The sequence below is a fragment of the Ambystoma mexicanum genome, chromosome 2p, assembly GCF_040938575.1.
Source record: "Ambystoma mexicanum isolate Mex_15411 chromosome 2p, UKY_AmexF1_1, whole genome shotgun sequence".
Lineage (NCBI taxonomy): Eukaryota > Metazoa > Chordata > Amphibia > Caudata > Ambystomatidae > Ambystoma > Ambystoma mexicanum.
In genome coordinates, this window is record NC_090923.1 from 947455838 (window position 1) to 947480367 (window position 24530).

Here is a 24530-nt window from a genome sequence, read left to right on the forward strand (position 1 = left end):
CTGTATCAGGAGTGTGGGATTGCACACTCAGCATGGGAGTTGGTGCAGGCATTGGCTCTAGTGTGATGGTGTCAGGGGGAATGTCAGCAGCATGGACTAGGACCGACACTGTCCTGGCTGGGTGTGTGAGGGCTGGGGTGGATGGAGCCGCAGCTGCCCCTGCAGCCTCTCCGCCCTGCCTCCTTGGTGCAGCAGATGACCTTGCTGGCCCAGATGCACGTGGCATGGTGACATCAACGTGCACCAGCGCACGTGTCATAGGCCTGCTGACCTGGAAGTCAGCCATGGAGTAAGCCAGATCTGGTGCCACAATGGGCTGGTCCAACAAGGGCTGAGCATGGATGGTGTCAGCCACATCAGCCTCAACGGGAGGCGGGGGGGATTATGGGTGCCCTTGACTGGTCCTCCACACATGGGGGGACAGGCTCACCCTGCAAGTAACGACCACGTCCCCTACCGGATCCACCACGGCCACCACTTGTGGCTCTTCCACCTTTGCCACCCTTACGGAATCCTCGCCTCCCAGCCATGGCACTGATGTAAATGTGCGTATGGGAGTGGCTGGAAACTATTGTCCTGGGCAATAGGGGGTCAAAGGGGTTGGGTACCAGATGGTAATTGTACCCTAGTGCTCTTGCAAGGCTGATTGTAACCCCTGGGGAAAGATGACGGGTCACGCTACGCACAGGAGCCCCAAAAAAGGGAGATGACGTGCACGCAACCCCTCCTAGACCACGTGTGCAGAAAGAAAAACCTGCACTACGCTGTGGCACCCAGTAACACAAGAATGAACGTATGCGTGTCACACGCAGCCTAGAATGACCTCTGAAGGGGTAGGCTACACACGGGGCAAGCACAGATGTTAGATACGTGCGTGACTCACCGTCTGCCTGGTAAACGAGCGTGTAAAAGGAGCACGTTTGGTTGGCAACACCCCCGCCAAAAGAAGATTTGTACGCTGTCTGAGGAGACAGGACAACAGTAGAAGGGAACACTGTTTGAGGGAACAGGCCCAGGTAAACCAGTTAAAGCGAAAAAAGAGAAAAAGCTGTCAGAGGTAACAGGGAATACGAACTTGAAACGCCGTGAAGTAAATCGCGTGTGAAACGACAAGAAGTACAGAATTCACCCACTCGCACTCCACGAAAAGCACGTACAAGGAAAACGTGTTCTACACGTACCTTTTATACAGGGCCACACGTCCAGCGTCACTTACGCGGCATGTACGCGCTAGGGCCATTTCCACCAATTACACTCTTTGTCACTTCTGCGTGTAGGGACATTTCCTCCAATTACACGCTTTGTCACTTCTGCGTGTAGGGCCATTTCCACCAATTACACGCTTTCTCACTTCTGCGTGTAGGGCCATTTCCACCAATCACACGCGATGAGACTCTGACGTGCAGTCTTTCCACGTGTGCTCTGTCATCACGTGCTGTGTGGGAAACACCCGTGCGGGTCACGTCACAGACGCGCTTACGCGCTGAGGGCCTTTGGTCCAATAGAATCGCGTATGCGTGCTGACGCGCTTACGCGCTAAGGGCCTTTCCTCGATTTTCACGCTGACGTGCAGGATTTTCACGTGCCAAATCACTCCGTACCAAGCTGGCCACGCGTAAGCACACGGAAGACCACGCTCCTGCCCAGAAGGCCGAACTACTGCCCCCCAGAGCCCCGAGCACGCTCCCACCTACCATCTGCTGCTGCCTGACTGCCTGCTGCCCACGTGCACTGCCATTTGCTGCCTGCACATCAGCCAGGGGTGCTGTTGCTGTGACCACCCCTGCTGGAACCGAAGACTCCCGACTGGAATTCCATCGCTCCACAGCCCAGCCCCAGGACCCAGTTGCCCACCCACTCCTGCCTCTGGGGTTGTCATGTCGGGGCAAACACCATCTGTGACCACTGACAACCCCCGGCCAGAGAGGCAGAGGGGCACCAGCTTCAGTGCCACCGAAGTTGGTGTCCTGGTGGAGCAAGTCCTGGGGCAGTATGATGCCCTCTTCGGAAGTTCCCGCGCCGACAAGGAAGGACGGACTCGGATCTGGACTGACATCGTGACTGCCATCAACGCGGAGGGGGTGGCAGTCCGGGACTTACAACATGTCAGGAAGCGCTGGGAGGACTTCAGGTCCAGGACCCTGAACAAGGCCCGGCGCCTCTTGAAGGCAGCGGATGCCAAGGGGCGCCGGGGCCACTTGTCGGAAGAACAGATGGGGGTCCTGGAACGCATATCCCCAGTGCTCCACGTCCAGGTCCTGGAGAAGCAGACCCGTCTGGAGTCGAGCGGTGAGTGTACATGCATTCTGATTGTGAGCAGTGCGTGTGGTGATTATTCGGTATTGTGCAGGTTGCACATCTGTTTGTATGGGGTCGAGTATGGGTGGGGGTGTACATGGCCGTGGGGCTGACACATGCGAGGGCTGGAATGTGTGAGACATGGATGGTGCTTGTGTGTGTAGGCTTGCATGGCAAATGCAGTTGTGCGTGCACACATGTTTGGATGAATGTGTATGTAAGTAGACATGTCCGTGATGTCACGCATGTATGTTGTTTTGGGCTGCATGTATGAGCACTGTGTACATGTGCATGTGTGTGTATTTGACAAGGGTGCAACAGTGATGCAACATGGATGCATGTGACTGCGGTATGTGTAAGCCTGATTGGCAGATGTGACATGGATGCCCGTCTGAACAGTGCGACACTTGGCAGAGGTGTACACATGCATGCAAGTGTGGTGGTGTGTGTACATGTGTGGTGCACTTCCTGTGTTGCATGTGATGTCTGGGTCACCTTTGGCTGCTCATGCTGTTGTATGTGTATGGATGGTGGTGGCAGTTGCGATATGGCTGTGGTATGGCTCATGTGTGCGAGTTGCAATGACATGTGTGTTGGGGATTGTGATGACATGTCTGAGGTTTGCCAATGCCACTCATGTGCAACTGTCATGTGTGTATGTGTCCATTGTACAGTGCCCTGATGCCTGTGTTTTGTTTCTCCCTGTCTGCAGCGTCAACTGATGAAGAGGGCGGAGAAGGTGCTGTGGAGCACAGCGGCGGGGATCCGACCGCCAGCCGGAGACGCAAGGCCCGGCTCCCCTCCCGTGTTGTCATCTCGTCGGGGAGTGAGGAGTCCGGTGCCGCGTCCCAGGCCGCAGCTGCCGGGGGGAGGTCCAAGAGGCGGAGGTTGGAGTTGGACTCCTCGGCAGCAGAAGGGGCAGCTGGGACCCCACAGGGCCCAACAGGGGAAGATGGCACGGAGTCATCCAGGTTGGTGGGGGGTCTGGTGGAGGAGGAGGCCGTGCAAGCACCAGAGACGGGGTCTGGAGGTGGGGATCCCACTGGTGCTAGTGGTGCAGTCCAGGACCAGGGACAGGAGGCAGCACAGGCCGCCGCGGAGGTGCCTGTGTGCAATCCTGTCCCCGATCCTGTCCCTGCATCATCTTGCACCAGCAGGGATGCCTACGTCCAGACCCGTTTCCAGGCAGGGGATGAGCTGACGTCAACTGGCCTTCCTCTGCCTGCGGACGTGGCTATCCAGGTCCGTGTTGAGCCTGTCCTGGCTGGTGTGGCGTTGCGTCAACGGGCCATGCGAGGTGACCTGCAGTCTTTTCATGGAGAGACTGCACGTCATCTCGAATGGCTCGTTGACCACGTCAGCCTGCTGGGACAGGTCACCCAGACCGGATTCCTCCGTCTGATGGGGCTTGTTCCGACCCCCTCCTCAACTGGACCCCCTACGCGCCAGTCGTCCTCTGTGCCATCTTCCCACCCATCAGTCACCTGGGTGCCCTGTGGAGCTGCCTCTGACAGTGCGGCCAGGCTGGTGGAGGAGGCATCCCTGCCACAGTCGGGAGTCGGACGTCCAGCAGGGGTGGCCACATCAACAACTGCACCCCAGCCGGCGGAGGATGTGCAGGCAGCAGGAGGCAGTGCACGGGCAGAGGCAGAGCAGCAGCAGCAACATGGTGGGAGCCATGAAGGCTCGGGGCCTTCGACATCGGAGGGGCAGGCATCGGCCGGAGGGCAGGAGGACCCAGGACAGAGAGTGTCTTCCGTGTGGCAGCGGTTGGGCCACGCCATAGGTGCGGAGCGGCGGCGGGCGGAAGAGGCGCGGCTCACAATGGTCAGGGCGGAGAACTCCATGCGGAGGGCCCTGAGGCGGGCCGAGTGCCTCGAGGCAATCCGCAGGGGGTTGGAGGAGGACACGGCGTCGTCCCTGCGGACCCTCGGGGCCATGGAACTGGACCGCCTCCGGGACATCGAACAGGAGTTCGATGATGCCCTGGCCCGGAACACCACGGAGTGAGCCGCTGGACTTGCCCGCCACCTTTGTATATAGTTCTTTAGTTTTAGGTTTCCTTTGTTTTTTCTTATGATTTGGAGTCGACGGACACTGCTCCACTTTTTGTATATAGTTGATATTTAGGTAGGTTTTTTAGGAGGTTTCCTTAGTTCAGTTGTGATGATGGACCCTTGTTATTTTTGTACATAGTTCTTTGTTGCATGGAGAGTTTTTACATTTCACTTTGGACAAAATTTTTTGGATTTGATTTTCTACTTTTGTGTTTTTATGCGGACATGCAGCTTATTTTTTCACATTTACATTGTAGTTATTTTTCTTTCTTTACCATTCGTATTTTTGTCCAATACATTTTTTTTTCCATTGTTCACTGTGTGGTTTCATCTCATTGGTTTCATGCATGTCATGTTGTGTGTTTTCCCATTCAATTGGAAAATATGTGTGTGACGGACATGGGTTCATTTGCTTCATGAACATTGGGGGTGTAACATGTGTTTTCATTTCCATGTGGGTGAATGGGTTACTTGGTAGGGCTTTTTGGCTGTGGAGGCTGACCATTACGCACATGATTGGGGATTGTGAGGACCTGGTGGGGGCTGCACATGGTGGCAGGGGGGTGGGGGTGGTGGGAGACATGAGTGGGGGCCTGGTGGAGGGTGACCCTGCACTGCTGGGGGGTGGGGGTGGTGGGAGACATGAGTGGGGGCCTGGTGGGGGCTGCCCATGGTGGCAGGGGGGTGGGGGTGGTGGGAGACATGGGTGGGGGCCTGGTGGAGGGTGCCCCTGCACTGCTGGGGGGTGGGGGTGCAGGGGGACATGGGTGGGTGCCTGGTGGAGGGTGACCCTGCACTGCTGGGGGTGGGGGTGGTGGGAGACATGAGTGGGGGCCTGGTGGGGGCTGCCCATGGTGGCAGGGGGGTGGGGGTGGTGGGAGACATGGGTGGGGGCCTGGTGGAGGGTGCCCCTGCACTGCTGGGGGGTGGGGGTGGTGGGAGACATGGGTGGGGGCCTGGTGGGGGCTGCCCATGGTGGCAGGGGGGTGGGGGTGGTGGGAGACATGAGTGGGGGCCTGGTGGAGGCTGCCCCTGCACTGCTGGGGGGTGGGGGTGGTGGGAGACATGGGTGGGGGCCTGGTGGGGGCTGCCCATGGTGGCAGGGGGATGGGGGTGGTGGGAGACATGAGTGGGGGCCTGGTGGAGGCTGCCCCTGCACTGCCGGGGGGTGGGGGTGCAGGGGGACATGAGTGGGGGCCTGGTGGAGGTTGACCCTGCACTGCTGGGGGGTGGGGGGGTGGGAGACATGAGTGGGGGCTGCCCATGGTGGCAGGGGGGTGGGGGTGGTGGGAGACATGAGTGGGGGCCTGGTGGAGGCTGTCCCTGCACTGCCGGGGGGTGGGGGTGCAGGGGGACATGAGTGGGGGCCTGGTGGAGGTTGACCCTGCACTGCTGGGGGGTGGGGGTGGTGGGAGACATGAGTGGGGGCCTGGTGGGGGCTGCCCATGGTGGCAGGGTCGTGGGGGTGGTAAGAGACATGAGTGGGGGCCTGGTGGAGGTTGCCCCTGCACTGCTGGGGGGTGGGGGTGGTGGGAGACATGGGTGGGGGCCTGGTGGAGGGTGCCCCTGCACTGCTGGGGGGTGGGGGTGGTGGGAGACATGGGTGGGTGCCTGGTGGAGGGTGACCCTGCACTGCTGGGGGGTGGGGGTGGGGGTGGGGGTGGTGGGAGACATGGGTGGGGGCCTGGTGGAGGGTGCCCCTGCACTGCTGGGGGGTGGGGGTGGTGGGAGACATGGGTGGGGGCCTGGTGGAGGGTGCCCCTGCACTGCTGGGGGGTGGGGGTGGTGGGAGACATGGGTGGGTGCCTGGTGGAGGTTGACCCTGCACTGCTGGGGGGTGGGGGTGGTGGGAGACATGAGTGGGGGCCTGGTGGGGGCTGCCCATGGTGGCAGGGGGTTGGGGGTGGTGGGAGACATGAGTGGGGGCCTGGTGGAGGCTGCCCCTGCACTGCCAGGGGGTGGGTGTGGTGGGAGACATGAGTGGGGGCCTGGTGGAGGGTGACCCTGGATGCTGGGGTGTGGGGGTGCAGGGGGACATGAGTGGGGGCCTGGTGGAGGTTGAACCTGCACTGCTGGGGGGTGGGGGTGGTGGGAGACATGAGTGGGGGCCTGGTGGGGGCTGCCCATGGTGGCAGGGGGGTGGGGGTGCAGGGGGACATGAGTGGGGGCCTGGTGGAGGTTGACCCTGCACTGCTGGGGGGTGGGGGTGGTGGGAGACATGGGTGGGGGCCTGGTGGAGGGTGCCCCTGCACTGCTGGGGGGTGGGGGTGGTGGGAGACATGGGTGGGGGCCTGGTGGAGGCTGCCCCTGCACTGCTGGGGGGTGGGGGTGCAGGGGGACATGAGCAGGTGTGCAGGGTAGTCCCCTGTTTTGTGGGCTGCCTGCAGGGGCCGTGGAGGGTGTACAGGGAACACCTGTGAGGACCCACCCAGCCTAATTGCGTGTGATAATTCCCGCACACCCCTGTAATACACGTACCTGGCCAAATCGCATGTGAGAATTCCCGCGCACCCCTGTAATACACGTACCCAGCCGAATCGCGTGTAGAACTTCCCGTGAACCCCTGTAATACACGTACCCAGCCAAATCGCGTGTGATAATTCCCACGTACCCCTGTAATACACGTACCTTGGCCAATCGCGTGTAGAACTTCCCACGCACCCCTGTAATACACGTACCAAGCCAAATCGCGTCTGATAATTCCCGCGCACCCCTGTAATACACGTACCTGGCCAAATCGCATGTGAGAATTCCCGCGCACCCCTGTAATACACGTACCCAGCCGAATCGCGTGTAGAACTTCCCGTGTACCCCTGTAATACACCTACCCAGCCAAATTGCGTGTGATAATTCCCGCGCACCCCTGTAATACACGTACCCAGCCAAATGGCGTGTGATAATTCCTGCGTACCCCTGTGATACACGTGCCCTGGCTAATCGCGTGTAAAACTTCACGCGTACCCCTGTAATACACGTACCCTGGCTAATCGCGTGTATAACTTCACGCGTACCCCTGATATGCACGTTACCCGCTTTGCGTTCCTTGTTTGGCAGCCCTGTGGACTGGTCCAGGGTTAGCGCTGCCCTTTGCGATGATTTAGCGATTTTGATGGCTTTTCCTTGCGCGAGGGCGTTCTTGGGGGCGTTACTGGCGCTGCTGCAGGGTCGCTGCGATACTCTGCGCCACGGCTGGTTTGGGAGCCTAAAATCCATGAATACGCTGTGCGCGGAAATCGGTTTTAGCGCACGTGCCTGGCGCAGACAATCGCACGCGGACACTCTGCGCCAGCCGCTTGCGACACTTTTCTGCGAAATTCTATGAATTACCCTGTTAGTGTCCCTCAGGTAGGATGGCAACACTGATACAAAAGGAAAAAGTGTTTCATCAATAAATTGAGCCAGATGTTCTAGTAGTGAGCCACATAAAGTAACAGTGGGCCTACCTGGGGGACATTTAAGAGATTTATGTATCTTGGGAAGAAAATAAATCGTGGGTATAGTGTGGCATGCAGGAATAAGGAATTTAATCAGATCATCATCCAAGAGATCTTCTTTTGCCCACTTGGTACACAAAGTAGTAAGATCAGCCCTTATTTCTACAAATGGATCTTTGGAAAGCCTCTTGTAGCACAAACGATAGTGTAGCTGTCTGTTAGCTTCTGCTACATATTTGCCTCTATCTTGAATGACAATGTTCGAGCCTTTGTCAGCTGGTTTAATGACGATGTGTGGCAATTTTTGAAGTTCACTGATAGCCGCATGTTGGGTAAAGGTCAGGTTCTGCTTAGTCATATTGTTTTTTTGCGCAGTTTTCTGAGGTCACTGATACAGAGATCCTGGAACGCCGCGATGTAGCCCCCTACTGGAAATTGCGGATTGAATCGTGACTTGTTTTTCAATTTGGTACGTATGTCCCAATTAGATTAATATCAAAGTCAGACAAATCGAAATCAGCAGTGTCAAATTTGTCATCATCAAGGCAGGCCAGATCCATGAGTGATGGAATGTCAGAAATCAACAGATCAGCACCGCCAGTTCGTAATAATGGAGGCTTAGCAGTAGTAGAGTTGGTGACGAAAAACTTCTTTAACTTGATTTTGCGCAAAAATGTGTCAAAATCGATGCGAGCTTGCACGTAATCAAAACTGACAGTAGGACAAAAGTTGAGGCCAAGAGAAAAAAGCAAGGTCTGTGATTTAGTAAGGACATGAGTCGACAGATTAACTATTTGGCAGCAGTTCATAGGATCAGTGGCTAATTTTTTGTCCCAGAGCGCATTGATCTGCCCTGTTGTTGCCCCTTTGGACCGTTTCCCACGGCGGCCTCGGCGGATGATATTCCTGCTTGTGACTTCTGTCCTTTTCCTCTTCCTTTTGTTTTGCCATTGCCTCTGCCTCTTTTTTGGTTTTTCCCGTCCTGACATAGCAGTCTCATTTCATCTAAAAAATTTAATTTTGGCGTAGGTTCATCGGTCTCAGATGCAGAGATATCCGACTCTGATGCAGCAGCCCCCAAATCGCCAGACTGTGTGGCTGTCGACTGTATGGCATTGGTCCTGCCGAGGGAGTCAAAGCGTTTGGCAAAAGTAAAAACTCGGCCTATTTCATAATCTATTTTATCTCTCAAGAACTTCCTATGTTTCCTTTGTTTGATATCATCTACATAGGAGATCAGACCTTCATCAATTTTAATACGTAGTTGTTTGCCTTCCTCTGTGGGAGGAATCTTGGTTAATTCCGTCTCTACTTTGGCCAATTCCTTGAGCGCCAGCTCCCGATCACGTTTAGCATATTTGACTAAGATTGTTAAGAACTTGCCGGAACAATCTTTGCTTGCTTCACCCCACTCTTGGAGCATCAATGGATCTTGATCCTCGAAAGAGGGATTAGTCATAATGCGTAGGCCTCGAGGTATTCTCCCAAATTACTAAGGATTACCAGCCTGACAATGTGGAATATTCAAGCATGTACATCTATGAAAGATCCAATGCTGGAGAAGCCATTCATAATATTTTGTTTCTGTAGGCTGTGCACAATGGAAGAGTGTGCAAGTCTATGTGCATGGAAGTGTGCCTATGGTTTCTTTGCTTGATTGGAAAAGCATATGTTAGCAACTAGATCAGTAGAATTATCCCATTCTTACTGAAAATAGCCTTTGCTGTTTTATGCATGTTACCTAAAGGCAGGGTGCCCCTAAACAACTTCCAGCTGATTATTTCTATATAGTTATGTATATATGTAGTTGCTCACTGACAGTTTCTGTACATTTGCTGAATTGCTATCAAGAATAGTCCAAGGATGATGTGGTTTTATCAGGTGAACGCCATTATTAAAAATCATAGTTGTGGTGTTTAAAAGTATGCTATCTTCACTCACACAATACTACGCGGAGTTGGCTGCAGAGTTGCAGTCTGTGGCAGTCACTCCAAACCTTTGCTCCAGAGACAGGAGTCTCTCTACCGTGTCTACTTGCACTAGTGGGAGGACCCATAAAACCACCACCCAGCCGCGGAGCGGCCGCGGAGTTGGCTGCAGAGTTGCAGTCTGTGGCAGTCACTCCAAACCTTTGCTCCAGAGACAGGAGTCTCTCTACCGTGTCTACTTGCACTAGTGGGAGGACCCATAAAACCACCACCCAGCCGCGGAGCGGCCGCGGAGTTGGCTGCAGAGTTGCAGTCTGTGGCAGTCACTCCAAACCTTTGCTCCAGAGACAGGAGTCTCTCTACCGTGTCTACTTGCACTAGTGGGAGGACCCATAAAACCACCACCCAGCCGCGGAGCGGCCGCGGAGTTGGCTGCAGAGTTGCAGTCTGTGGCAGTCTGTGCACGTCTGAAACAATGGAAACAGCGGCATCACCAGCAAACTCTACATCCATAGTCTCATCCATGGACCGAGACCCCAAGGACACACAGGAGGGTCGTCAGCTTCGAAGTGCACACTCACGCCCTGTTGCAGAAAAAAATCCACAACAACACAGTGTACAATCTTATCCCATGCCGGGACCATCTTACAAACATTCAAAAACTTTAACAGGCGCATCTGTAAATGCCCGTGGGAAACAGGATTCCCTAGAAAAACCCGGGCCCGACTCGTCAAAACTAGCAGCCACTTACCAAAAGCCAGGCCTTGATGAGACGGAGGACCAGCATCGACGGACCCGGGAGGACGTGCTCCCGGCATTAGTCCCGCTGAACCTGGACCGCGAGGGCGACTCGTTGGCACAGCAGAGCCCGCGCCGGCGAGCTCCTGCACCGGCCTCGGCGGAAAACGACAGCTGCAAACCGCGGCCTCGCACGCGCCTCCCACCCCCACTGCCCCGGGACCCGATGGCCTCCGGAGGGAGGATCGAGGACCGAGAGCGGGGGGAGGGTCCCTCTTTGCCAGGGAGTGCAGATCGCGCGCCGCGAGGTGCCCGGGTGGACGAGCAAGACCCGGCCCAGTCGATAACGGCCTCCTCGGAAATGGCCCCAAGCGAGGCGGAGCACCCGCGGGCCATTCTGGGGGAGGGGCCGATTTCCCGAGCCAACCCCACGACAGGAAGCAACAAACAGTGGGATGGGCTAGCCGGCCAAGGGGCCACACCCACTACCGAAGAAGACGGTTATCCATCGGAGTTAACACGAAATGGCAAAATAGACTCTTCAGTAGAGCTCAGAAGCACTGAATGCCATGGAAAAAATAAGGAAATCCGAGCCAGTAAGGCTCCAACACAATTAAAACCTCAAGTGCCTCCAAGTAAGTCACTGAACACCTTTCCTTGCGACTCAGCAGACGAGCACAGAGCTCTAGGGATTACAGGTAATGAAGCGCATGCCCTAGCACTGGTAGAGCCTTCACCACCATTGCCTGCACCCTCGGAGGTTTTGAAAAACAAAAATAAACGCACTAGAAAAGAGACGGAGTCCTCTGACACCGGAAACGTAAGATCTAGTAGAAAGAAAGTCCCTTCAAATACTACAAAAAAATCTCAAAAAAATATAATCAAATCACACATGTCAAAAAATCAAAAAAACGACCAAACAACAAAAAACTTCTGGGGCCTGAAACCAACAAAATCATCGGTTGTTACCCTTGTAACAGACTTCTTCCATGCTTTTGCACCAGAGACGCACTCAAGGAAAGCGGACCTCACTGATGAGGAAATACTGGAGGCAATAAAAACGTGCCAACCACCTGAAAAAGCGAGAAAAATATGCACTCCGATAAATTCCTGTGTCCAACATCAAAACCTCGCAAATGACATTCAACCCGCCTCTCCCTTAAAACAGGCCTTACAGGCGAAATCAGCAAACCAAACAGACCCGACCTCACATCAAACACCGGGTCCCCAGGACACTCCAAAGAGGAAAGCCACGCCGAAAAAAGCCACAGATGTTGTTCATGTTATCGTTCACTCAGGAAAACCCGCTGATATGACGCAATTAGCCTCACTCAAGGAACACCAGGCCCCAGCTACTTGCAAAACCCCACAACCAGCCAGTGAAGAATTCTTACGGCCAAACCAATCAAACCCAACCAGCTCATGCGAAACTCTAGAACAGATAGGGTCTCAGCTTTCGCAAGACCCATCTTCTGATTCACGAAAGAAAACCCTCCCTCGACCTGACTATGAGTCTGAAATGCTCCCAAATAAAGCGGTAGTGATCAGCCAAATCAAGGAACGGCCGACTCGCACTAAGCAAGACGGACCACATTCCGTTCTCCCCTCAAAATCACATCTATCGGGGCGTCTCAGTGGTGGCCCTCCAGATCTCACCTCTTCGCCCACAGTAAGACGGATCCTAAATGAGTCCAGCATACTTTCGCCTGCTCCAAATCAAGGTCCCCCTCCGTTGGGTCCGCCAACGGAGCCGGCATCGCAGCAAAAGAGAGATCTTCTCCCAATAATGTCCGCCATCACCATCGCAATGAACCCGTTTACCAAATTATACGAGGGCATAAATGAAAATTTGAAAGACAACTCAGCTATTCAAGCCACAATGCTCTCGAAATTAACTTTTCTGGAAGGTTACATCACCGCTCTAGATGATAAATTCAAAACCCTAAAGCAAGTCATAGAAACCGGCCATAAAGGTACGCAAAATACTCTCACGCCGTCCGACATGGGGAAAAAATTGGGAGCTCAAAACCCCCCAGCTGGACACTCATTTCCACCCTCTAACACTCTCCCAAATAACCAACAGGCCGCCAGTTCACCAATCCTTGAACAAGAAGATGTGATTGACATTACAGAAGAAATGGCAAACGATCTTCCCCCTCCGAACAACCTAGCGAGTGAGTCAGATCAGTCATACCCTCTGTTTACTGGCATGAGACGGGAAACAAAAAAAACCAACCCTTGTGGAGGGAAACACGAAACTCCGAATCAAACCTCAGTACTGCGGTCAAACTCTGGGTCAGCAAAACAGTCCGAAAAAACAAGAACCTCGGCCCGGAGCCCGACCACACCCCAACTAACACAAAAAGCTTCGCCTAGATCACAAGAAAATATCCCAGAAGACGAGGATCTGATGAATATCTCCCAACACCTGGATGATACAGAAAACTCATCATCTAACAAATATGAGAAAACACCTAACTCATCAAAGCAGCAATCTACCTCATATAAAGTAGATAAAGTCGCAAAAAAAGAAAATCCCAAAAAATCGTTTGATGAGGACTCCCCATTCTATTTTCTCACTTTGGAAGAGCACAGGAAACTACTCCATCGTCGGAAATCTGCCACCTCCGGCAGCCCAACGAGCTCAAGAGTGGTGTCATTCATGGATCCCCCAGCTCGTGAGGGGCAAACTCGCAAAAAGCTAGCCTCCAGCTACCGACTTAGCACACAGGAAGCACGCCAACCTCGGGACTCCCAACAAAAGTCAAAAGAAAATACACACCTAGAATCAAGAAAACCCGAAAAGAGGGAGCAACATTCGCGGCCCCACTACATTTCAAGGACCGAACAATACCGGAAAAGACTTGATTCCACAGGGGTGTCCCCGATTAAGCTTGAACAACACGTCGAAAACGACGACGATATTATACTGAATAGACGAGGGATCCTCACGCTATTTAGTCTGATACCGACCCTCCGGACGATCAAGTCCTCCGATTTAAAAATTGTTGATCCATACCATTCGAACGAAAGAGCAAAAGCTTACATCCACCCAATTTCGAAGTACATAAGGTCGAAAATAAAGGATGCAACAAGTGACCTGGCTATGCTAGGCTACACAGTGCCAAGTGAGCCTCAAAAGGGGCCCAACAGGGAAAAAGTGAACCTAGAAAAAAAATCGACCCGAACGCTAAAAACCTCGAGGCAAGACCAAAAAGTGGAACCACAAAGCCTCTCAGGGCTAACTCGAACTGTGACAAATCCATCCTCAAAGCCACCTGAAAGCCATCGAGAACCTAAATCCGTCATCCCCAGACGCGCCGAGACAAATGACCCCACAGAAGAGACTTCTTTGAAGCGAGATCAACCAAACCGCCTCAACTTGACTAAGACGGTGCCCACGGCGGAAAACAACAAATCAACCTATAGAGTCCAAACAGAAAGCGCCTCTACAGTTCAAAAATCAACGGCAAAATTACAGGATTTGTGGGCATGGCTCCCAAAGGCCTTATCACAAGGATCCAAACCCAAATAGCAACTCGCCGGTCACCCAGTAGAGCCCAAGGGAAAACGGAACGTCAGCCGGCTCACACCATCATTAAATTTTTGCTCATGGAACACGAGAGGCCACTTACATCTTACCACAACGGGCGACGCAAACTTAGCCTCATTTGACATTATTTGTCTGCAAGAGACCTGGCTTAGACATAACCCAGCCATGGATGGGTACGATATAATTCTGGCACCCGCCAACAAAGGAGCTTTAGGTCGGCCGACTTCAGGTCTCCTTCTGGCTTGCCGACAGGGAATCGGGCTGACCCTCAAGTCAACCCTTCAAGCAAACCTGTCAATTCTAGCAGTTTTATGTGAATGGTCTGAAAAACCCCTCTCTCACCCGCAGCAAATAGTGGTGATAAACACTTACTGGAATCCGGCGGCAATAAACCATCAGTCTTATCTCTTAATGATGGAAAATCTGATTGATGAAATCCAAGCAACACGTCAGGTCTCTTTAATCATCATCTGTGGAGATTTGAATGCCAAATGCCCCAGAGAACCACGAACACTAGACGCATCCTCGCAAACTATAACAGCATTGAAAAGAGGCCTCTTGTGGTCTTCCCTGATGTCCTCCAGAAAATTTGAAAACCTGAATTTCGTCTTCCCAAACAACAACCGCCTGCCAACCTGGGAACAAGGCCCACTAAAAGCGACCATAGATTATATCTATGTATCCAGACCTCTTCTGAACAAAGTTCAATCCTTTGAAGTCCGACAGACCACAGCCAGCGACCACAACCAGCTGATAATGTCATTGGCAAATCACCACAGGGCGCCTGAGCCGTATAATATGGAACTAGAATCAAACGCCCGCGGAAACCGGTTAAATTTGACAACCCGAGCGGTAAAAACGCTGCTGGCAAATTATACCGAGGAAGGAAAATCCAAGGGCGAACAAAAAAATCTTGATTACGTACCTCTGTTGCTAAAACATCGAACGAACGCAAAACAGAAAACCCCAGCTCATGCACCCCCAAAACATGCCTATGATGCCACCTTGGTGGCCAAAAGAAGGGAGCTGCGAAAACTTAAAAGACAACTAGGAAACGATTTGTCAAAGAAAGAAAAACTAAAAGCGGCAACCACAATTTACAAATCATGGGTGAAAGAACATCGCCACCGTCTATACCAACAAGACGCTGAAAAAATGTTAAAAGCCATAAATGGCAACAAAGCAAAAGAATTCTGGTCCCTGTTGAAATCCATAGCGCCTTCTTTGCACAACTCCACAACCAATGCCATGCCAGAGCACAAATGGATCACGCACTTCTCCTCGGTCTTCCAAGCCACTGCTCAAATCACCTGTCAGGATCGTACAATCCAGAAGTCAGCTTGGATTCAACTGAACGACCGGAAAGAAATTAGTAACCATATAAAAAAACTAAAGATCTCCAGAGCTGTGGGCCCAGACGGGATCTCAAACATCGATCTGAAAAACAACTGCCAGGAATGGGCCACTCTTCTAGCCTCTATCTTTCAGAAATGTTCCGAACAGCAATCTTTACCGCCGTCTTGGACAAAAGCTATTGTCGTCCCCATCTACAAAAAGGGGGACATCACCGACCCTCGAAACTATCGCCCCATTGCCCTGTTGGATTGCATTGGGAAAGTCTATGGAAGTTTACTCTTGGACCGCTTCCAATCCTGGGCCGAAAAAGCCCCATGCAATGACAACTACCAATCGGGCTTCAAGAAAAATACGGGAACGATGGCAAACATCTTAGCGATCAGCACCCTAAAAAGTAAAGCCCGGGAAAAAAAATCACGGATTTTCATTGCCTTTATAGATTTAACGCAGGCTTTCGACCTCGTCGACAGACACCGCCTATGGACCAAACTGGAGAGATGGAATTGTCCCCAAGAAATATTCCAACCAATCAAAGCTCTCCACACGGACACTTCCCTCAGGGTTCGACTCTCCCAAAGAGGCGACCTGTCAGAAGAAATTCAAACCGGGCGAGGGGTAAAACAGGGATGCCCGCTAGCACCTGCCTTGTTCCTTGCATACCTCGGAGATTACGGCGATTCTGTAGACCTGGAGCACACGTTCCCGCCGTCCCTCGCATCCTCAAAAATAAGTTACCTTTTGTACGCTGACGATCTAATCCTCCTGGATCAAACTCAGATCGGCCTCCAGAGACAATTAACAAACCTTCTGAGATATACAGCCGAAAACAACCTAAAAATAAATCAAGAAAAAACAAAAATAATGACGCTGGAAGGAGGAGGGAAGAAAAACAAATCCTCTGGAAAATTCAAATGGTACTTAGAGGGCAAAGAGATCGAGCTGGTACCCGACTACAAATATCTAGGTGTCCAGATCGACTCCTCAAAAAACGAAACATCTATGCAGAGCGCTTTGGAAACAAAGTTGGGGAAACTAGCCTCACAAGCAAAAGCAATCGACACAAAATTTGGCAAATATTCGTGCATTCCGGTAATAGACTTCTATAAGAAAAAAGTCGTTCCATCAATCACCTATGGAACAGAGGCGATGCCAACAATCCCAGAAAGAATTTGGCAAAAATTGGAGAGCAAGTTCTGGAAATCAGTCCTGATCCTCCCAAAATCTACATCCATTGCTGCAATTCGCCAGGAACTTAGCCTACTGTCACTAACAGCAACAGTAAACCTAAACTCACTTAGGCTATTCAGAAAATGCATTACGGCCGACACCGACCAAATATTCGGCCTATTGAATAAAGAACTTCAAAATGGCAAAGTCAAAATGCTACAAACTTGGAAAAACAAAATCACGTCCAGTTTAGAATCAGTGTCATGCACGGAAGCTGATCTCATTTCAAACCCGCTGCGAGTCTATAAGAAATTGAAAGAACTAGACTGGATACAGACCCAGGACCTGGCCAACAAAAATAAACTCCTTCTCCATCTTCCCACCATGTTCACTAAATTAAACGAGCCGATGAATTATCTTCGGAAATTTCCTAACAGGAGAGCAAGAAATTACATGTTAAGAATCCGGCTAAACCTACTGGAAACAAACGAGATCCTGAAGATTCGAGGCCTCTCTGACTCCAACACATGTCGTTTGTGCAATGTTGAAACCGAATCCATCAGGCACCTATTGATCTCATGCCCAGCAACTCTAGACTTAAGATCAGCCTACATAAAGCACTTTAGCCCAGAGGAACACGGATGGGACGAAGCTACGTGCTGGAACAGACTGATAGGTGGGGACCGAAACAGCTGGTTACTAGCATCAACTAAAATTCTGCAATTCACCATGCAGAGAATAGAGTCCAAACGACCCCACCCTTCGTGAAACTACCAGACTTCCTCTGGGCTTCCTTAGTGAAAGACTTTTCTTCATTTTCCTTTGTAAAGTTCTAAATGAACATACACAAATAAAAAAAAAAAAAAAAAAAAATACTACGCTTCCATTACTGTGGGTTACTGAAGAAGGGTTTACAAGCCACAGACTTTGTGAGGAGTTCTTACAAGCAACATCACAACAAAAGAGACTTGAAGGTTATTTAAAGACCACTTGTGCAACCCCTCTACAGGATGTTATCCATACAATTACACAAATGCCACATAGGTCTAGTGGTAACAGAGAAGGAGAGTGGTCGCAACCAGAAATACACACAATCCTAATCTACACAAATAACTATTTATTGGTACACAGATAAATTGTTACATTTAATACAATTCATAGGCAAACATGTTTCCTTGAAACCTACCTAAAATTACAGACAGTTGTTTAACTCCCGTGAAGGTGTCTGAACATCAGTCACCACCAATACTGTGTTCCTGAGCATGAAAAAACGGTAATAGGCTCTTCAAAAATGCTTAAACTAGTAAAGTACTAGTTGTGACGCCACATTAAATTGGCCAAAAGCTCATCATAGCTATTCATTCATAGATATAATCAATTCACTCATTCTATAATTCATATCTCTTACAACCAACATGTTTCATTCCTATCTATATACATTTTAAAACTTTCATTGGAATTTCTTCAGGGGTTCGTCGACTCCCGCTCTAGCTCAGGTAGACATCTGCATAGCCTTTTATGTAACCTCTAAATCCAGCCATACGTGTCACTTCTTCTCTTTGATATGAGGCCGTGAACTAAGATTCTTATTCCCGAATGACTCTTACACCTTCTCTGAAACGACATAAACACTGGAATTAATTACCATGTCTTAGTTTGCTTTCAATTAGGCAGTCGTTATCAAACAGTGGGCTATACTGCCCCTTGTTTCAAAACACCATATATTATTGGTATGCACCCAACCCCATCACGCACAAACCTCTCCTCCATTTGCAAATACTCCATAACATTGTCATTGAATTTTTTTTTTTTTTTTTAAGTATTTGTCTCGTCAAGAACAACATTTCAAAATAGCGGGAGTGCTATATGTTAATATAGCCTTTAACACTTTCCATTTCTATTAGCCATGCCTCAGCTCTAGACACTAAATTGTGTTTTCAACAACTATCTCCTTAGTTCTTCTTTACAAAAATGTGCAAGTCTCATGTTTACCTCTAGGTTGCTAAGTTTCACTCTTCAATCGGCAGGTATTCATCTTCCTACTCACAACATGAGTTGTTCATTCAAAAAACACAGCCAGTTTGTTGGCACATGCAGTTTCTGTCTCCTTGATATCAGGATCTAGCTAAAAAATCTATAAAGCGACAACCCATAAGCACTAAATGACTTGTGTGGTCCTGTCACAGTAACAGTGGCACAATTATCACCTATGCAGAAAACAATGAGCCGTTTACGCTTTTGTGAGTATTGTACCTTGCGTTTTCATTGCAGCACCATTCTTTCAATGTATAACTTCCCCTTTTCGTCTATTGCTGGGTCATGCATTCACACACGTCTGCAATCTCCAACTGCTGTGCCTGTGACTAAAAGGCAGGTAAACACAGATATTATTTGGAGTCCGCTAAGTCTGGCATTGGTCAAGTCACACATTTTAAATTATGGCTCTTAGGATGTAGCAGCTTTTGTTACATTTTCAAGGTTGGCTTACCAGTGATCACTTGGTTGCTTTCCAGACAGCTTATTCGGTTAGTGTCCTCGGTTCGACTAGCGTTCACTTGTCTCTTAATCATAATTCTAAGTTTGCGAGCATCTATCATTCTTTTAGGATTGAAAGGGACCCCTGCTGGATACCGTAAGAAGATTATCATACATTGTTTTTGCTAGCACTTCATGTTGTAACATGTTTGTGTATTCTGCACAGCTCCGCATGTGTGGGTCTGTCCCCGCGCATATATTACTACTTCATGTGTGTGTTGCTGCAATGTGATTTACTTGCACTGCTTGAGCTACACACATGGCACCGATGAAGCCAGACAGGTATCCATTAGTTGAGGTGTTTAAAAGTATCCTATCCTCACTCACACATTACTGTGCTCCTGTTACTGAGGGTTACTGAAGAAAGGCTTACAAGCCACAGGCTTTGTGAGGTGTTATACAAGCAAGCAAGCTGAGAGGTTTTCTATTCGTTTTAGCTTCAGAACCAGGGCAAACTTTGTTTTTGAATTCAGTATTGGAGTGCCAACTATACTCCTTGCACGTTGCTTTACAACACACCATTGCGCATATATACATCAGAAAAATGTACCATTATTAGTACCTGAAAAATAATGCTATTTAGGCAAAGTGTGTGTGAAATTGTGCAGTCAATTGCAGTTTCCAAAATGTTCTCATATGGAGAAACCCCTCGGACCGCAGAAGCGCTTATGTTGTAAGGTTTACTCGCTGTATGCATTAGTGAATTTCCGGATCGACCATTTGTGCCCCACCACTTTTCAAAGTCACCAGCGGCCACTGGGTTACTCTACCCATAACGTCCAGCTTGCCCTCACTGGTAACCCCCACCTTTCCCTGACGTGTTCAAATGGTGTGGTGGAATGTCCATTCTACATTAGGACATGGGACGGCCATCATACCTGAAATAACTCTGGCACTATGGTTCTGTCCATCCAGTAGCCTGGACTTTTCTTAAGGAGGCTTGACCTGGACTTTTGAATGCGGCCCAAGAAAAGGACTCCCGTGAACAGTACCTGGGAAAGGTATGGTATTGGGCACTGCTAACGATGCAGTTATACACTGCAAACAGACCTCAAAGTACTAAACAACCTTTAATTTATAGAATCAACACACATAAAGGAATAATTTGCAATGATTTACTCACAGCACTTATGGTAAATATTTATCTGCAACATGTCTAAACACAAAATGCTAGTTTGTGGTTTTATTTTATTGTTTAAAACATGGACCTAGCTCGAGAGCAGCGAGCACTGTACCCCACTCCACTTAGTGCCCCACCCACCCAGAACCCTACTCAAAAAAAGGAAAGAAAAATCCCACCTGAACCTAGTCAAATCCATACCATGCCCAGACTTGACATCTACTTTACTAGATAGTACTGACCAGAGAAACAGCCCACCCACCATCAATGGGGCATTGATTAATGCCAGATCCCTATTGGCACATGCATCAGAAATTGCTGACCCAACTACTGAAAAAGAACTGGACTTTTGGCCATAATGGCCTCTCCCTTCTTATTGCCACCCCCGACAATTACACGGTCCTAGGAGCTGACAGAGATTTGATTCTGCCAGAGGCGGTGGAACTGCTTTCATTGTCAAATCTTCCCTGGGCCTCAGAATAAATGCCCAACCGTCAACCAATGCATCTGATCTATCGGTCTCCTGGACCCATTGGTTCCTTCGAGGAAGACATTATTACCCATCTCACCACCAATACCAAGCCCTCCTAACAAACCTTACTACTAGGGGACTTTAATCTGGTCTTTAACGACCCAAACGACCAACCAGCCATGACATTAGCAAACTCACTATCCGATCTTGGCTTCACACAAAGAGTAATCCACCCCACTCATGAAAAAGGAAGAATCCTTGATTGGATAGCCAATCTCAATTGTGAAACTACCATTTCTTGTATTGAACCATGCTCGTGGTCAGACCACTCCTTAATATCATTCACTATACAAGACTGCAAACGTCCTAACAAACCTAATCTCATAGCTCCACGCATCCCGACTAGAATCAAAAGGAATATCACAGCAGACAACCTCAAGCCTCACCTCCAACCACTAGTCAACCCACTACCTGCCACCTCTGATCCAGCAGAGCTAGTGGATCTCTATAACAAGACCATTACCGCAGCTCTAGACAAAATTGCTCCCCTCAAACTATGAAAAGGTAAACCTAAAGCTCACTTGAACTCCGGGTTCTCCCCCAAACTCAAATCCCTACGATTGGAAAAAAGGAAACTTGAAACTACCCGGAAAAACAACCCCACCCTCTCCAACAAAGATATCCTACTTAAATTTACAGCAAACTACAAAAAGGAAATCATTCTAGCCAAACGTGACACCTATAATGTTAGGATTGAGAAAGCCAATTCTAGTTCAAGAGAACTTTTCACCATACTAAGAGAATTAGAATCTCCCACCCCGATACCAGACAACTGTACTAAGGATAAAACCTGGTGCACCAGAATTCAAGACGCACTAGCTAACAAAATAACCTTACTTCAGAATAAGATCACAGCCAAAGAAAATAGTATCCCCAGTCAAGCTAAAATCAATCCTTGTCCTGACCAGCCTAAACCCCAGCAACGCTTCAAATTCACCCAAGTATCCATTCAGGATATGAAAAACACAATTGCCTCACTAAAACCATCCAATTGCCAAGGAGACTTCTGCCCTGCATCGACCATTAAGGAAGCAGCCAGTAATCTTGCTCCCTTCATTGCCAAGCTCATTAATTCCGCCTTCCGTTCCTGCATTGTCCCCACTAATCTGAGAAATTCCTGGGTACTCCCTCTTCTAAAAAAAAAAACATCTTTAGACCCAAGTATCCCCACCAATTTCAGACCCATTAGTACTGTCACTTTTATATCCAGATTCAAGCCTACCTCGAGACCAATAATTTACTTGAACTGCGACAATCTGGTTTCAGACCGCAACATGGCACGGAAACAGCCCTGATCGACCTGAAGACCCAAATTGAAGACCTGAAAGACACAGGAAAATCCGCCCTCTTGCTCCTGTTAGACTTGTCAGCTGCCTTTGACCTGGTCGACCCCAAGGTGCTCTGCAATCATCTCTCATCGGCGGCCCACTTTTCAACAGAAGCAACAGGTTGGATCCAATCCTTCTTAAGCAAAAGATCGATTAGAGTTCTATCATCATTGGCAGCAGCAGACCCAATCCCTATAACCTGCGGAGTACCGCAAGGTTCATGTGTGTCGCCCGCCATGTATAACGTATTTACCAAACCATTGTTTGATGATCTAGACTATCTGGGTGTCACCTACACTAACTATGCAGATGACACCCAGATCCTCATACCTCTACAGGTGACTATGAGATAGACCTAGCACTGGTGAATAAAGTCATTTAGGCCTGGATGGCCACACATGGCCTATGCCTGAATGATGAAAAGACTGAGCTCATTCTCTTAGCCATACCCCCGAATCAGAAGTAACTTAGTACCAATATCTCTTCTTCAATATCGATGGCAATGACATTAAGGTAGCCAAAGAGATAAAATCCCTGTGCTTTTACTGGACACCTCCCTGAACCTGCACAAACATGTCAGTGCCACGGCATCGGCTACAGCTTACACTTGTAAGCTGATCCATGCCTGCAACCCTTTCCTCTCTGCAGATAAGATGTTTGACACTTGCCAGATCCCTGATCTTATCAAAAATCGACTACTGCAATGCACTGTATCTAGGCGCTAGCAAATACATCATGAACAAACTCCAGGTTCTCCAGAATAACGCTCTTAGAACTGCGCTCGGCATCCCCAGAAGACAGCATATTTCCCTGATTAGGCGCAACAACAACTGATTATCCATTAAGGATATAAATAATCTCAAAACAGCTTGCCTTACCCATAAATGTCTTAAAAATGCAGCCCCTCAATACCTGACCAATACATTTACCATGCACTCCTCCTCACGACCTACTAGGTCTGCCAACTCTAGATGTCTGAGAGTACCCGGGTTCAAGCTGAAAAGAGCAGGGGGAAGCAGATTTCCTCTCCTGACAGCCCAACTATGGAACTCCCTATCTCCCACCTTAAGATCCGACCAATCCTTCCACAAATTCAGAAAAAACATCAAACTTTGGCTCACTTCCAAAGACGACCCTATACCCTGCTAGCTGGACTCCCACATCCACACACTTGTATTATATCTTGTACTTAGTTGGTTCGCCTCCTGGGATGATATCCTGTATACAGCTTGCTCTCTTTTCGTGTCTAATTGTACAGACACATATCTATTCTTCTCTTCTCTTTCTGTTGTAATTTATTCTACTGTATTTTATACGCTTCTCCTCTCCATTGTAATTAGCATCATCATTGTACCATAATCATGTACTATTCGAGTTTTACCACTGTGTTGTGTTATACTATGTCTCATTACTGTAACCAAGAAGGGAATAGTTTCTTACCTGTAACTCCATTTCTCCAGCATTGGTATCTTTCATGGATTCACATGCTTAGAATATTCCCCGTCGTCAGGCTGGGAATCCCCGGTACATTATATAGACCCTTTCCCGTAGGAAAACTTTTGACGCTTATGCGTCCTATCCACCTCGTTTTGTATCATGCGTGCCCGCACCGTCAGGACGTCATGATATAAATACGGGACCCGCCCCCGCGCTCCCTCAGATTTCGGCCCCCAAAGTAGTGGGGGAACCGGTTTGCATGTTCAGGGGAGGCAGGCGGGCGCATGTGAATCCATGAAAGATACCAATGCTGGAGAAATGGAGTTACAGGTAAGAAACTATTCCCTTCTCCAGCATTGGATCTTTAATGGATTCACATGCTTAGAATAGATTACATAGCAGTACCACCCCCAAAGAGGAGGCGTGCATGCAAACCCATATACTTTCTTCGCAAAGCCCGTTCCCTATGATCATGTATACATTAGTAATCGTTAACATAGGAAAACGAACCACATACAGTCATAAATTCCACAGGATGCAACCCCTCAGCCGGGGCTTACCTTATTGGAATAGGTGTCGGAGCACCGCCTGTCCCATCCTGGTATCTTCGGCATGTTGCTGCGACAGGCAGTAATGGCGGGTAAAGGTGTGTGTAGCCGCCCAGGTAGCCGCCATGCAGATGTCCCCCAGAGGGACTCCGGCCCACAGTGCCGTCGACGATGCCGCTGCTCTAGTTGAATGAGCTCTTGGCCGTCGTAGAAGAGGTTTTCCTGCCCTGGAATGGCAGTACGAAATGGTAGATGACACCCATCTTGACAGTCCTTGCTTTGAAATGGCTTTTCCTCTAGCACCCAAACCATAGGCCACGAACAGCCGTCTCGTTTCTCTGAACGGTTGCGTACGATGAAGATAAAACTTGAGAGCCCTTTTTACATCCAATGTGTGTAATGTGCGCTCCGCTCCCGAGCATGGCTCCGGAAAAAACGTAGGCAACACAATAGAGGAGTGTTTATGGAACACCGAAGGAGCTTTCGGTATGAACTGTGG

At 49.7% G+C, this 24530-nt stretch overlaps 1 long non-coding RNA gene across 1 annotated transcript; it reads right to left on the bottom strand.

Moving 5' to 3' along the window:
- Window positions 1-17633: 17633 nt before the first annotated feature.
- On the bottom strand, window positions 17634-23565 carry LOC138566949 (uncharacterized). Its single transcript, XR_011302069.1, has 2 exons — window positions 18785-23565; window positions 17634-18145 (listed from the first exon to the last, which is right to left on the bottom strand). It is a non-coding gene; the product is annotated as an uncharacterized lncRNA (long non-coding RNA).
- Between the last annotated feature and the right edge of the window lie 965 nt (window positions 23566-24530).